Below are 16,104 nucleotides of genomic sequence, written 5' to 3' on the forward strand. Positions count from 1 at the left end.
TAGCTTTGATAAAAAGGCAAAAATCTTAACAGGCATAACCTTTTATGGAAAATTCAACAGGAACATAAACTTTATGTAGCATAAAGTTTTAAACACACATTTGTTTGGAATATATGTAGAAAAGAAAGGGGATATTTAGGAACTTTTCTAATTGTTTGAGAAAATGAATGATTCTTCTATCTCAGAACTAATCAAACAGACTTTGCACAGGCTCCTTTCTGTATAATCTGTGCATCATGATGAACAAAACATTTAAATAGAAGGTGAAAAATGCAATCTTTCAGAAGCAACAGTAGTAGAACATGGTAGGGAAATTGTTTAGAAGTATGGTGTGGTTTTGAATCTGGTAAATACAATACTACCCTGAAATACTGCAAAACTTACCATCTTCTTTTCATTTCCTTACTATAAGGCATATGGTTTCAATCTGCTACATAGCAAGAAGGTAAGATCCAATGAAGTCACTAGGAAACTTTTTTTCTTACTGATGCTCTTGTCTAGTTCCTGAATCTGGATCTTGTCATTCAGTCTGTGAGGGTGAGCTCACCACATTCCGTTGACTATGACAATAAATGAGCTAATTATTCAGGGATGATGCCTTTTGTGACAGACTTGTCATTTTTGTTAGCACTGCAAATCCCACCTCCAGCTGTGATGGTAGTAACAGAAGTTAGTGGGTGATGGAGAGCTTGTTCTAGATAAGCCTTAACTATATATCTATATTGTCTGTATCTATCTTTATATTTTAGCAGTCAAAGTAGAAAAAGTAGGGTAGCTAATTCAATTTAAAATACGTTCTATCATTCTCGTTTGATTTACTTTAGCATTCTTGAAAATTGTTCATTGATAAACACCTATTTGAATTATTTTTTGTTGAACACCATGGCTCAAATGACATTTAACTTGAGCATGACGCCCTGTATTCCCCTGTCCACCTACCCTTCCCTCTCCACTCCCTTTCCCCCCCCCCCCCATTTATCCCCCATTTATTAACATTTTAAAGCTCTCAAAACCTCTCAGGAACTGTTATCCAGTTTGGATCTGACTTTTGTCAGTGTTGAGTACCAGCTGGGTCAAAAGAAAGAAGAAAATCTCTGCATATGAAGACTACTGATGTATTTTCTCAATGTGAAGAACAACCTGAGTACTATAGACACATGGATACTTTTGTTGTTAGGGGAGAAACAAAACCTCAAGTTCCAACTAGCCAAGTTTATACCATAGTTGTATTTTCACCATGTGAAAACAGTCATTATCCTCTTTATCAAAGTACATACAAGAGAAAGGGGAAAGCAAAGGAGGATTCTAAGGAAGAAAACATCTAAAACATCAACAGTGGTAAGTAAATGAATCATTGTACACTTGTGTGTAAAATTAATGTACAGAATACCATGGAATGGAGCCACTTCTCTTCCTTTTGGACAGTTTTCAAGCCCTCTAATGAGTTTGTGGGGTTTGTTTTCAGACAGAAATCAGGCTAACATTTTAGTTATGTTTGCTTCATCTAGTTCTAAGAATTATGAATTCTCTGCGTTCATATATACTTTTGAAAACTGTTCACCAAACAGTTCCAACACCTTCCTCTGCTCTGTGTATTCTATAGGTCATTTGGAAACAGGAACTATGTTATGGAACTCCTGTTGAGCCTAGCAAAAGCAATGTATAGCCAGGGCATTTAGCCAGTACTGTAAACATAGTACATTGCTTGAAGGGGAAAAATGCAATGATTTAATATAAGGTCACACTGGAAGACCAAATCCACAAAAACCTAGAAAAGGAACTTTTAGTGAAAAGGCAGTGCTGAGTTATTTCTGAGGATCTTGAATTTTTCCTATATAAATGGAAAGGTCAAAGATCTAAAGTGATAACAAGCTTAGCGAAGAAGAAAGTGGGAACAAAAGCATAAGCCAGAGTTTTTTTTCTTTCATGATAATACTGATGCCTATCTCTAAATCTACTGCTTGGGTCATGTATTGTTTGGTGAGAATTCTGTGCTGATACAGGTATTCCATCATAACATGTAATGCTGATGCTTATGCAAGATAACCCATATTTACTATTGAAGTTTCATAAAATTCATAAATCCAATAAACACGGTATGAGATTATTACAGCATTTTGCCTTTCCTGTTTTCAACAGGAAATACATTCTAGATTGGAAGTTTGCAGGAAGCTCAAGTTTGAACAAAAGTTATGCATATAGTAGAGTTTAATGCAGACTAATTTGTAAAAATGTGGTGCATATGTTGACATATGCAATCAATTTTCTAATATGACATGCTTTCTGTCACTTAGTATACGTGTCTCCCAGGTACCTGGATACCCCATTATGAATACAAGAGCTTACAGGTCCCCAGATAGCAATAAGCAGTCATCAGATTGTTGAAAACTGCAAATGTGCCCAAGGTGATGCTGCAAGTATTTGAACTGATATTGCACAAAGACATTGGACAGAGAAATATAAAGGAAGACTTTCATCCATTTCCAGAATATTTCATGCTTGGCATTACAAAATGTATTTCAATTGCTATGATGATGAATAAAAATTAAAAAAGATTTATCAGTTTGCTTTCTGAAGATGATGGTAGCATCTTATTCTGGGAGGGGAAAAGATGTCACTAAAATGTCATGATACCTAGAAAACACCTGTCCTACCAGATCATGGCTAAAGAAACTCCACACTTACTTTGTGCTTTAGTGTTGTTTTTTATGTATTTCAATCATTCTTAATGAATATTAAAAGCTGTTAGTCAAAGGTAGGTAATGTCTAAAAGCCAAATTTGGCTTCAAGGTCTTGGATGTATTGGACCATTACTTAAATATATACAACAGGAGCCAAAGGGAATGATGCGTACTTGGCATTTCCCCAAGCCTATGCCACTGCAGGGAGAGTAGGAAAGGAACAGACTTATCTGAAAAACTTGAGAAACCAAAGCACTGTAAATAAACTCCCTCTTTTGTGTAAGTATTTATGTTGCTGCCATCAAAAGAATATGAGAGGCAGATTCAAGCTGTCTGACGTTTTTCTTGTTTATTGCTAGATGGTTGTTCACCTGCATTATTTTTCATGAAATAAAATTAGTCTCCTCTGAAACTGATCTAGGAGTTTTCAAGCTAAGTCTCCCATATGAAAGAAAATGGCCTTTAACCAATGGGCCAAGGCGTTGGACTCTCCCTTCTTTTGATTCACTTTTCCTCTTGTTCTAATGAACGATTGTCTTTAAACAGCAAAAGAGTAGCTCTCACAAGAGTAATTTAACAGAGAACTATGCAAGAACATGTAGAGTAAGTTCTCAATTAACTCTAGCTCAACTAATTATCAACTAATTCTACTATTTTTTTTTTTTTTTCCAGAGAAAGGTTCAATATTTATTGTGTTTAAATGGAGCTACCTTATCATCAAGGTGTTTAGACACCGTAGGTTTTAGTGCAGGACAGGTTTCAGACACTTCAGTATGGCAGTCACTTTCTGTTGGAAAGCTCAGTGTCCACTTTGTCATGTCAATGAATTCACAGTCAAAGTTACTTTCCTCCTGAGTACTTATTTCTTTCTGTTAGAACTGGAAGATGAAGGGAAGAAAGTAACATATTTTATCTGAAGTCAGTTCCTAATTCTATTAGAGCTTCATCTTGGCCCCATTGAATTCACCAGGCTTTTTGCCACTGACTTTAATAAGGTGAGAATCAGACTTATAACAATGAGTTTCTTATTTCTTCCAGACAACCAATATTAAGATATCAAGTATCTCAGAATGAATGCTTCCTTCTTGTCTGCCTGTCCCTTGGTATTGTATTATTGCTTTTTCTTCTGTCCTTCATAAAGTTTTAATTAAGATTTCTTTTGTGTACAGGTAAAGGGGGCTGTTCCATTTTAAAAAAAATTCAAAATATGCTTCTGTTTTGATGATTTCTAAAGAAAGAAAAATATGAACATAATTTTTTTTCTAGTGGAAGCATAATCTAACGAGTGTGTTTGGCTGAGGATGAATTTTGAAATGAGATGATGAATAAGGAATATGAGAGTAAGGATGCATATTGTCTCCTCTTTTAATTAAAGAAAAAAAATGTCTTCGGTTAATAAAAATCCTGGTTCTCTTCAAGGCTTTTCAGAGAAAATAAACCTCTTTTCTATTTCACAGAATGTCCATTGTGAACACAAGATTAATATTACCGATAGCTGGTTTCATTTCTTAAGCCTCATTGCATTCTTATCTATCCATTCTTCTTTTTAAACCTGTTAGATCAAGTGCTTATTATTTTACATCAGTGACAAACAAAAGTAATGTCTTTTGATCCAGGTGCTGGCATTGTTTGCTACTACTGACAATACAGGTGAAAGAGTGTAGTACCAGGGACAAGACATTCAGATAAGAGTGTAAAGGAAGAGATGTGGGCAAGGCAGCACCTCTAAAAGTGTACTCAAATGCTACTATGTTCTTCCGTGAAGAATACCACTTGTGTGGTGGAGAGAAGGGAAAGGGAAAGAGAAAGGGAATGATTTGGCTTGATTTTAATTCAGATTTGTTCTAGTGACCATGCACTTGTTGAGTTGCAGTATACATACCAGCAATAGTGTCTGGCTAAAACGTGAATGGAAGTGTATTGCCCTGTTTTCAAGTACATATTTGAAAATCATAACTTTGGTCTAAGCAAAGATTTCGCACTACAGTTACTAACTTATACCTGATGTGTGAGGCCAACGAAATATGTTACCGCTTTTCTTTGCAGGTACACAAACATATTAGTATATGTAAGATCATAGTTGAAGACCCTTGTAGGCATCTGAAATTAATGAAAAATTAAATTTTTACTTAGATTTCATAACTGTAGGAAGATAGAAGAGGAGAAAGTAAAATCACATCCAATCTACTGACTTGCCAAGTCAGTAAGAAGTTATTTCTAACTGTGTGCAATGTAACAAGGTATAGCAACTTCTTTTTATTCTAAAAACATGAATGACACAGTCTAGATGCATGATAGCAATTCCCACTCCTTGCAAGAATTAAACTGTTGGCTGCTTACAAGGTTTTCTAATTACAAGATTGTCTTGTGAATTCATTATGGCCTTGTTTAATGATTTCTCTAGGCCTCTAGGGAACATTACACACTGATCTGAAATTTCTGTCTCAGACGTATATTGGAAGACTTAGAAATGCTGAAAACAATGTATTTAATATACAAATACCTTTGTCTGATTGTTGATATTAAAACTAGTTTAAACAATATATTGGATGTCATCATGGCATTAACTTCTCCCTCAGATGAGGGTGTTTGAGCATCCTGAGTCCTTTAAATTCTTTGCTGTAGATGTAGTAAAGGCAAGAAAGAATTTTTCTCAGTATAGCATTATGCCATGAAGTCCTCTCCAGCAAAGCACTTAATCTTGACTAATACTTTTTCTTTTTTTCTGTCTGAAAATCAGTGGGGGACATTTTCTATGCACTGTATATTCTGGAAAACTTCCAGAGTTTGAATCTTGGTCAATGTCACTATGAGACTCTAGGGGCAGGAATTCAACAGTTGTTTAGTTAAGTGATATGGAAGCCATAGATCAAGACGTTATTTATAATCCAATGACCCAGGCTAATTTTAGTAGCCAAGCTATTATGTATATATGCCTCAAGCAAGCTGTTGCTAAAACTTGCTCAAAGAGCTTTGATGTTTATTGATCTTGCTGATTATAGCCATACCTTTCATCTGGAAAGTGGAAAATGGAGATCCTTGGATAAATTGAAAACCACATCTAAGCAAATGAATGCTTTTATTGAAACAAATAGATATGAAACTTTGTCTATATTAACTTCAGCCAACAGCGTATAAAGTACATGAATTTTCTTCTTTTTTCACCTGATCCAGGTGGTGGGAGGCTTTAATTTTCTCCATCAAGTTTAAGAGACTGCAGTCTGAATGAAAAAATACTGACGAGGTATCAATTTAAACAAGAATGAAGGATGGTAAAAGATATTGACTCAAACTGAAATCAGGCTGTGTACTTGATTTGTTCAACAGGCTTTCAACTGGGTTGACTTTTGTGTTACTAAATACTATGTTCTAAGATGAAGTAATGTATCTGACCAGAACTTGTTATATGAAGAAGAAAAATAAGTCAGTGTCTCAGATATTTTTCTCAAATCAGGTGTTCCTTGATATCACTCATGACTATATGAGTTTTGGATGTAATTACAGTTATGCTGAAAAGCAAGGTATATTTTCTTTTGCCAGGAACTGGTAAGATCTGTAAAATGACAAAATTTTATTTTATAGCAAAATATTATGCAAATATTATTTTTCAATTCAACAAGGAAAAGAAAGATCCAAACCACATTATTTTATTACAATATTCAGGTGTTTTGCACAGAAATAGATGAGTCTCAGATGATTTATACTGTGAATCCAAACCCAAGGTTTTTCCATATTTTAAGAGAGTCCTTGGATGAGCAAGTTTGTATTTATGCTTATGTAAAGTAGTTCTATTCCTCTGAAAAACTGGCATATTTTGATGAAGACATTTAAGATCTGCTTCCTTTGTCTCTAAAATTGATTAGTATAAATGTTATCAGCAGGTTTTTGAGTTGCTTACAGCTAAATCTGAGTGATCAAACAGTAAAATATCTGGTAAAATATCTGAAGCAAAAGTGGCAAAACCCGTCTTTCTTAGCTTAAATTGATCTGTTTTGCTGGTTTATGGAAGGATGGTGACATGTCTGCAAGCACTCATATATCAGTGAATGTGCTGATCTCCTAATGGTAAATCCTACTGAAATAATGGTAAACTTACATCAGTTTTGGGGTTTCTTTTTTAAGTACTAGAATGTAACTTTAGAAAGACCTTTATTATAAAGTGCATGGCAACCTAGATGATTTTTGGTGGAATAATTAGTAATCAATTACAACAAGGAAATGCTTCAACCTTTTAGCCATTCTCGTCAGTATGATAAATATTTACAGTATGACAATGATAGTATGATAAATATTGCTGATGGCAATTTAATGAAATGTGAGCCATGGATAATGTTAGAGAACTTATGCAATGGCTAATCTGTCAAGTAGTTTATCAGAAATACAAATTTTAAATAGTAATAGCACAAACTATGTTTGTTTCAGATTTTTGTTTTGTATAAAACTGATCAGAATACTGATATATTTTTATATTTGATTTAATAACACTGTAGCAATTCTATCAATTTACTGTCTATCTATCAAAGTTTGTAAGGATATAATATTCACAGTTCACACCTGCAAGTTCCAGGATCTTAACGGTGTTATTATTATTTGTAACGCTGATATCTTTCTGCCACTCTTCATTATTTATGAACTGATCATGCTTTGTTGTGCAAACTGAGAAAATGCCTTGAGAATCCTTGTATCTCACCTTGTCTGTTAGTTTCAAAAGAAATACAAGCAAAAATCTAACATTGTTAGCTGTACTGCAATCTTTTAATTTGTCCTGTGTAGCAAGGCTCTCTTCAAAAGCATCAACAATCATCTATTCTTAGATCAAATCAGAGTCTACACTGGGTTTCTGAAGCATGCAGTGAACATCGTGTATTTATTTGGTTTCATTTGTTCTTGCTATTTTCTCTTTAGGATGCTTAAGGATTTTGACTGAGTGGTGGGACTGAATATAACTAAGAACTGAAAATGTCCCCATTTAATGTTTTCTTGTAACTGAAAAAGACCTCAACTTCACCTTTCAAATTCCAGTGGATGGCAATCTAAAGTGAAATTTTTCAGCCAAAATTGCCAGGACCTTAGGTACAGCAAGCTACTGGAAAGACATCTTAATTAATCCTACGTTAATGAAGAGCTTGGGGCATGAACCAGAGCCCATTGTAGTCAATGGGAGTCTTTTTCCATTGACTTCAGTGGGGTTTGAATCAGGCCTTTACTTCCTAAAATGAATAGACTCCCAGCAAAAGTCTGATGAAAGCAAGTGGCATCCTTTCCTGAGATCTTAGAAGATGCTGAAGACAATAGTATGTTAATTCTTTGCTCGTGATTATGGCTATATGTATGACTTACTGCTCATGGGGAACATACCATATAGAGTTTAAGTGTTGCTGGTTGCATTCAGAATTCTTGATCTAGAAAGCAGGAATTTATGTTAATGTAATAAATTAGTAAAATATGAGAAACAATGCAGATAAATTTCTAAATTTCTAAGTACTTTTTAGTTCCCAAGGGAAAGGGGAGAATTTAAGTTTTAAACCCCAGAAATCTAGTATGCGAATCCCTGACATTCAGAAACAAAAAGCAATGGCATCACTAAACCCTTCAATTTTTGTCACAATGACTGTAATGAAAACTAATAGTAAGAACATGAAATCACAGCTTTCTCTATAAGAAGTGACCATTTTCAAAATTCTATTTCTATAACATGGATCTAACTATGTTACAAAATTGAAGAAAACTAAAGTAGTTGGGGCTGCAAAGTTCCTGGGTTTTGGTTTTTTGAGTTGTTTGTTTGTTAATTGTATGTGGAAGGTTTTTTCCTGAATAAGTTTAAGGAATTTTCCTAAATTGAACAGCAAGTAGAAAAAAAGTCCTCTCCCCTGCCCCTCAAATCCATGTACTTTGCAAGGAAAAGGTTCTGTTTCAAGTCATGTGAATGTCAGAAATCCTGAACGACCGATAGCACAGACTAAGCAATGGCTTTGGGGCTTTTGTTTCCTTAGTCTTGATTTAGTTATAGGATGTCTGACTTGCACATCTACAAGACTATGTCTATGTCTGAGCTGTTTTCTTAAGATTTCCTCTACAGATAAAACTTTTGTAGCAAAAATCTTACTATACTCACACAGTTGTTTAAAGTCGATCTGATGAACTATGCCCCCAGAACACCTCTGTTTCTCCACTGATTATGAAAGGAAAAAATATGACAACACAAAAATGCACATATACATTTGAGTGCATGTTTTTTTTCTGCCTCCCTCCTCAGTTGATACAAACAGAACCTTAATACCTTGTGATCAGGGCCAACAAAATGCTTGTAATCAAGACTAGAGTTTCAAAAGAGAAGCAGCTAAGAAAGCTTTTGGACTTCCAGCAATCCTTTGTAACAGTGAGAGGACTTACACACTAACAACTGCAATTTCCACAGCTCTAAACCAAGCAATTTACAATTGGAAGAAGAAGAACCTTGAAAGATTTCTGCCAGGTGTTCAGAAACATCTCAAGTCCAGACACTCCTGATACTTTCTTCTCTTTTCCTTCCTTTTACTTGAGGGTGTTCATGTCTTCCATTTCTGGCCAAAAGCCTGAAGCAATTAATTCCTGGTACTTCGTAGAAAATTCAGTCAAAATTTGTCAGATTTTAACAGAGTTCTGTCCTTGTTTCCTAGGAGTAATGAAATGCATAGAGATAAAATTTATCTGAAATGTTGGTTCTGTCCTCTGAAGAGACTAATCTGTAGTGTTTAATTAGCATAATCTTTGACAAAACTAATGATTTCTAGTGAAAGAATAGTATGGGACAACTTGGCACTTCTGAGAAGGTCTCATCCTCTAAAATAATGCCATAAAGGTCGAGTCCCCTGGCTGACTGCAATGAAACTTAAATAGAAATGGAGCTGCTTGGAAGATATGTTTTGGAAATAGAATGATATAGTGGAACTCCTCAAGAATTCTTATTTTTATATCTAATCCAAATTTATTTTCCCATTACAAGCTGAATGCATTAATCTTGTCTGTTGATACAAATTTTACAGGAAGTTTATAGTCAAAGTATGCATAATGATCGGGATCATTGTTTCACCTGATAATTGTTTTCTTCTAAAAAGGTGCATTTCTTACTAGGTGACTCTTGTGATAGTTCTTATAGCTCTTGATTGATGTGACCCTATTTGACCCCATTTGTGCAATTTACAATGTTGTGTATGTCAAAAATTCCCTTTGAACTTTAGAAAGGTGCACTATTAAATTTTGCGAAGTTATATTCTATGGGACGGATTGACATAACTGTATTTTATAATGCAACCAAAATGTAAATCTGTATACATAAATTGTAAATATGGTCTTGAGGTTGACTTTAGGCTGTTGTTTTTTGAAGGCTGATCTTATGTTGTATAGTTTCCTAATAAATGTTACGTTCCTTTTATTTTATATAGTCTCTTCCCTTCTGTTTATCGTTTTCTTATTGCTAGTTCTTAGACTTCATGCAAGAACCATAATGAAACTTATTAATGTATTGCCTACTGTAATGAATGTATTTTCCTGACTTACAAGAGAATGTTGGTAGTATGCCTCTTTATATTCTTGAAAAAAATACTGTGATAACATTTTCTTTCTTTTTTTTTTTTTTTTTGAGATAACAAAGAAATATGAAATGCAAGAATTCATTCAAGTATGTCACAGTGCTATGGTGATTTGTATATTGTCCCAATTCAGACAATATTTTGCAGAAGTATTGCAAGTTATCTCTAGAACTTTATCTACAAACCACCTAAGAGTTGCTGCAGTCTTATTTTTAAGAATTTTTTGAGAGATGTTAGATATGCAGCTATCTATGAAACTAACACTGTTTGAAATACATCAGGAATATCTTACTGCTAGTTTCTTTTATCAAATTAATGTGTTTGTATTAGCTGGGAATAGAGGTGAAATGGCGGAACATTAAAAAACCATTCTGATGAACAAGTTAGCGAAGAAAATAAATCAAAATTATGGGGAAATCAATGTCTTTATAGGTTTGTTTTCTTATTGATTAAGGTTTATTTCAGATCATAACTAAAAAGCATACAGAAAAATAATTCATACTCTCATATACAAAAAGACAACAAACTGGCACTGATATGAAAATTAATTGCTTAAATATCTTACAGACAGGGATATTGAATGAAGCATTGTTGTTGGCAAACTGTATTGATTTCTTTGTACTGCATGTAATGGTTGAAATAAGGTTATGAAACAATCTGTTAATGTGGAGAGTACTTGAGAGTGATAATGTTGATTTTGTCCAGAAGGGATGTGTGTTAGTAGAGAAAATATCAAGGCCCCTTAACCTGAGAATTTACACCCAGAAAGCAGAATAACCATTTTGATTTACAGTTGATAGTCTCAAAGAGGTTTTTGCATTTGGAAATCAGTTTCATTGTTAAATACTAGTACGTAGGGAATCCTGAGTCTTGAGAACCTGAGAGAAAGTCTCAGTTTCCGTACTCACCTCTGTAAGGAAAAAATGCTGTTCCTTAACTGATTTGTGGAAATGTGCCACACAGAGACAGATAGACTCACAGACAATCAGACACCCTCCCCACACACAGCTGATACATTTGCTATTTGCTGTTTTCATTACTCAGTTTCAGTACTGGTGCATTTTATTTTTGAGAGAAGTTTTTGAAATAAGATCTTGCATGAACAGCAAATAGATATATGATTTTGGCACATGTAAGAATAAGGTGTAGAAATAGCTTCAGTTTCTTTGGTACATCATCCCAGCAACACAACTGTGTGATGGTACAGACTCTAACATGATCTGCAGCAGGCATTTATTCACCCTGGCAACCTATATTGTTGACTCTATTAAATCTTTCTCATGCAAGCTGAGCAGAACTACTGCAGAACAAGCACCATCTCTTTATTTTGATAGACACACAGACCTGCATGTTTCAACAGTTTCAGTATGCATAAAACCTGCATCCTTTACATGACTACCATGGGCCTCTCTTACTACTTCTCTAACTAATAAATTCTGGAGCTGAAGTTCTGTATTCTTTTCTATAGTTACAAACTGCCAAATGAAGTTGAAAATTGTAAATGTCATGACAATATCTTGCTGAAGAAGGCAATTACTGTGATTATTAATTTTGTCTTTAGTCAGTATTCAGCTGCCACTTAATCTTCTAAACTAGCACTGAAGGTGTGATGATTTGGCTTTTTTTTAATAGAGAATAAGCTAGCCATTATGCTACCTAGGATATACTATCTTGGAAACACAGATGATGAAGGGTAGTTTAGATTTAGACTGACAGACTAGGATATTTTAATTTCAGTCTCTGCTACATTAAATCCTGAACCCCAAGCTCCTAAGGGCCAGAGAAGAGAGAGGTTTTACATAAATTACTTTATTTTGAATCCACTTCTACATATCACACACTGAAAATACAGAACACTATTTTGTAAGGAGATTTGACAGGTGAGCTATCAAACTTATGTTTTGATTTATGTCTTTCATAATCTTACCAAATAAAAAGGAGGTTAAGGATTCAACAAGGCTCCTTCATTTTGTCAGGTACTCATCTGTTTGTGTGTGTTCTTAAATTTCCTTTTGGTAGTTTACGGCACTCTCTCTTCCATGCTTGTCATTTATTTCTTTTCCAAGAGTGACATAGAGGAAAAATAGCAAGATGGATCTGATTCTGCATATTAATTGTCAGAGCTCTAACATACAAGCCAAGGTATTTCTGTTGTTGTAGGAGATAAAATGCATCCTTTTGGCCTTAGATATATTGAAAATATTGCACCCTTTCATGATTCCAGACAGTTTCTAATTACTAAAGCCATTGTCCAGAAGACTGTTTTTAGTCACTGACAAACTCACATTCTATTTGCGTTTAAATAGCTCTCAAATGTACGTAATAGCTTCCCAATATGCTACCAGTAGGGACACAATTGTACACTCTAATTCAATACAGTAGCTACACTGAAGTAGCTACTAGCCTCCTGAATATCTAGAAGATGCATGTGTCAGATTGGGAGAAATATCTGTGGCTCTAGTATGATGACTAGTTACCTTATACTTCATCTTCAGAACAGGGTTCTCCCACCTTCCCCTGATTAAAAAAAAAAACACCTCTATCTTTAACATGACAACCTCTTACATCTTTCAGTACATCTGTCAGATGAGGTGAGCATGTGTGGAGGTTTAAGAAATTGTAAGATGGGCAGTTAATTGTTTGCACATAATGTATTGTTACTGTAAGTTTTGACTAATTGCTGTGATTTAATCATGTTAGTTTTACTAATTTGAATGGCCATGTTAGTATTGATCTTCCTTTATCATCCAGGTGGCTGGACTCACATGTCCTGCCATTCCAACAAAGGTAATAGTGATAGTTCTTTGGTGTCACTCTGTTTGTTTTGGTGGTAGGGAGGTGAAATTAGCCAGATATGAACGCAGACAGTTGAGACAAGATTGTTTTTATGAGTGAATGAGCATGAATCGTATTCTGGACCAAGAAAACCAGCTGCTAGAATTTCCGTCACCCACAGCTTTAAAAGACATACATACTTACTGAGGCACATTATTACTGTATAACTCACTGCAGTAGTCCTACAGTTGGCAGTTGACACAACAAAGAATGGAAGTCTGCTAACAGTTGACAGTGATGGGAATTTTTTCTCTGATTTCCGTTCAATTCTGGAATGAAATGCAGGCCCTATCTACAGTTTACCTACACCTTGTTTTACTCTCTTGCGGTCAGTGGGAAGGCATAGGCCTCTCTAGAGAGCCATTCATTCCATGCAAAGGCAAGTGTGAAGAAGTATGGGGAGGGTGATTCACATGAATTATTTCCTTCTATCCACTTGGTGGGGAATGAAAAACATGACTAATATAGGCAAGCCAAATATGCAGATCTCTAATGAATCTTCTAAATGTAATCTTCAAAATAGTATGTTGAAAATCTTGACATGACTAAATATAACAGACAAAAATAAGTTTAAATTTAATTTCCACGCCCACTGTCAAATTGTGCTCAAGTTTTCTAGCTGCGCAGAAGGATGAAAACAGTTTTGCTAGTTAAGTCTTGTTTCCTATATAAGGTGCTTCTTGCAGTGCAGCCAGTTTTTCAGTAGTGTTTTTAAAGCCATCCATATAAACAGAGACTGTCAAGGGCAAAACTCCATTGGTGTCTGCCAGCCAAACTGGGCAGGTACATTCTCTATTTTGCTGAGGGATATAAAAGCAGGCATGATCCTTTCCTGCTGGCTGGAAAGTGAAAAGACCTAAGAACCTACATAAAAATATTGTTTACTCAGTATGTTGGTGTGACACACTTGGTTCTAATAAAAATCTAATTTTCAAATCACTATTGTGATGGCTGCCTTTAGGGAGTAGGTACTTCTATAGCAATGCTGTGGTAGAAAAAGTTTGAAATTGATCCTGATTCGAATAAATAGTATCAGAATCTGTAAAGGTTACATCTAGCTTCTGACAGTACTGCTGTTTCAAAGTCCCATGTCCAGGGAAAAGAGAAGACATCTGGTAGGTACTATGTATGTTATCGTGAGCAAAGAAACAAAAGGAAGGGAATTGTAAACCAGGTCCCACATTATGAAAGTATCTCTGTCCAGCAACCCAAGGTTAGTGTATGCCTTTCATCTGCATGCCCCCACAACAGGGCTGGGTGCTTAGGAGGCATTCAGAGGAGCAGAGCAGCCCATCTCTTGTGAACATGCAACAAGGAAGAGCATACACTGGGGCTGTTCTGCTGAAAAACAACCAGAACAAAACAATCCTTTCCATATATTCAACTTGTGTTTGTTTCATTTTTTGTTTCATTTTTTTGTGATCAGTTGGTTGGTTTGTTTTGGGGGGCATTTGGTTGGGGTTTTTGTTGTTTTTATTGGTTGGTTGGTTGTTTTTGCAAACAATTAGTTTACTCTGTACTACCTGAGCCACCAGTTTAATACTCATAAATTTTTGAGTTTTGAGAGTTAAATGGTCAGGCACACCAGTGCACCAAAAGCTAACAGAACTTCCATGGAATTATTAGCTTCATAATAATTAGCTTAAGTCAAGGAGTATAAAAAGCAATTTTGTTTCTAAAGGTTACAAGAAACCACAAATTAATAGAAGAGAATGGTTGTTATCTCAGCTTTAATTACAACCTTAATTAATGACAGACAAAATGAAAGCTAAGACTCGTATCTTCCTCATTATGGTCTACAAAAGCCTGGTTTTGATCCTTTTATTTAGATTTATCTCTCATACAGAAAAACTATTACATAACATTAGTGTACACTGTGATGAAACATAACCAATACATATAAAAAACCTTTGAGATATCAAATGCTTTTTAAATAATGTGACTGTAACAGTCACAGATTTATAGATCCATATGACAGTTTTTGGTAATATTTTGCCTCTGATCCACAGCAGAAAATGTAAGGATCAGAAAACACCGATAAACTATTTAGTAGAGACCTATTTGACTTGCAGTTTAAAAACACTAAAAAAGACATCGTTGGCACTACTTGACGTTGGTATTAAATTAAATCAAAGAAATGCATTATGCTCAGTATTGCCGAATATGACTATGGATGATGTGGCACAGTCACTATGTTCTAAATTCTACATCGCTACACTCTCAAACTGGACTAAATTTAAGATGTTGAAAAAAGGTTTTGTCTAGGCTTCTGTTTTAGTTGGTGTAACAGAAGGGACTAGTAAACAAGTCGAAAAAAAAGAGTCAAGAGTTGGGCTGCCAGCAAGGCAAGAGTACTATACTGGAAGTATAAAATGTAACAAATATTGTGATTACTTCGGACAAAGTGGGATAAAGACAGAAAGCTATGTCCCAGATAGAGAAGACCTATTGTGGCATGAATTTCAATCAAGGAAGGAAATATATGTCCTTGATACAAGACTGTAGACATGAGTGAAGCAAATGATGACTGGTGCTATGACCCATCTGCCTGGCTCACAGCAAAGCAACTGCTTTGTTGAAGGAGAAAATACCAGGACCTGGATAGGTGTTGCTGGGATTGAACACAGCAGCATTAGCTCTTCACTCTTGTTTTATACCCTCTTGAGCAGCACAACTGTATCTATAGGGCCTTTGCTACTTTTTTCTTTAGCCCCTTTAATGCTCAGCCTCTCACTTTTAGGGCAGGAAAATTCAGTTCTGGTTTTAAAATCTTTGTTGCCACTGTCTTTTCTAGAAAGAGGCAGGCTAAATTGTGAGAGCAACTAAGGAACTTTGGGATATCTAGATCCATAAAGCGTTTACAAAAATTTACTAAATGGCAAGTTTTCTGCCATGTCTGCTCTCCATAAATTAGACATTTTTTAAATGAATTTGCCCGGTATGCTGTTCTTCTACATTTATTTGTTAATGAAATGTCAGTCATTCTTTAATTCTTTAACCTCAAGCAGTCTGGCTTA

This window comes from Columba livia, chromosome 2 (genome assembly GCF_036013475.1).
Source record: "Columba livia isolate bColLiv1 breed racing homer chromosome 2, bColLiv1.pat.W.v2, whole genome shotgun sequence".
Taxonomy (NCBI): Eukaryota; Metazoa; Chordata; class Aves; order Columbiformes; family Columbidae; genus Columba; species Columba livia.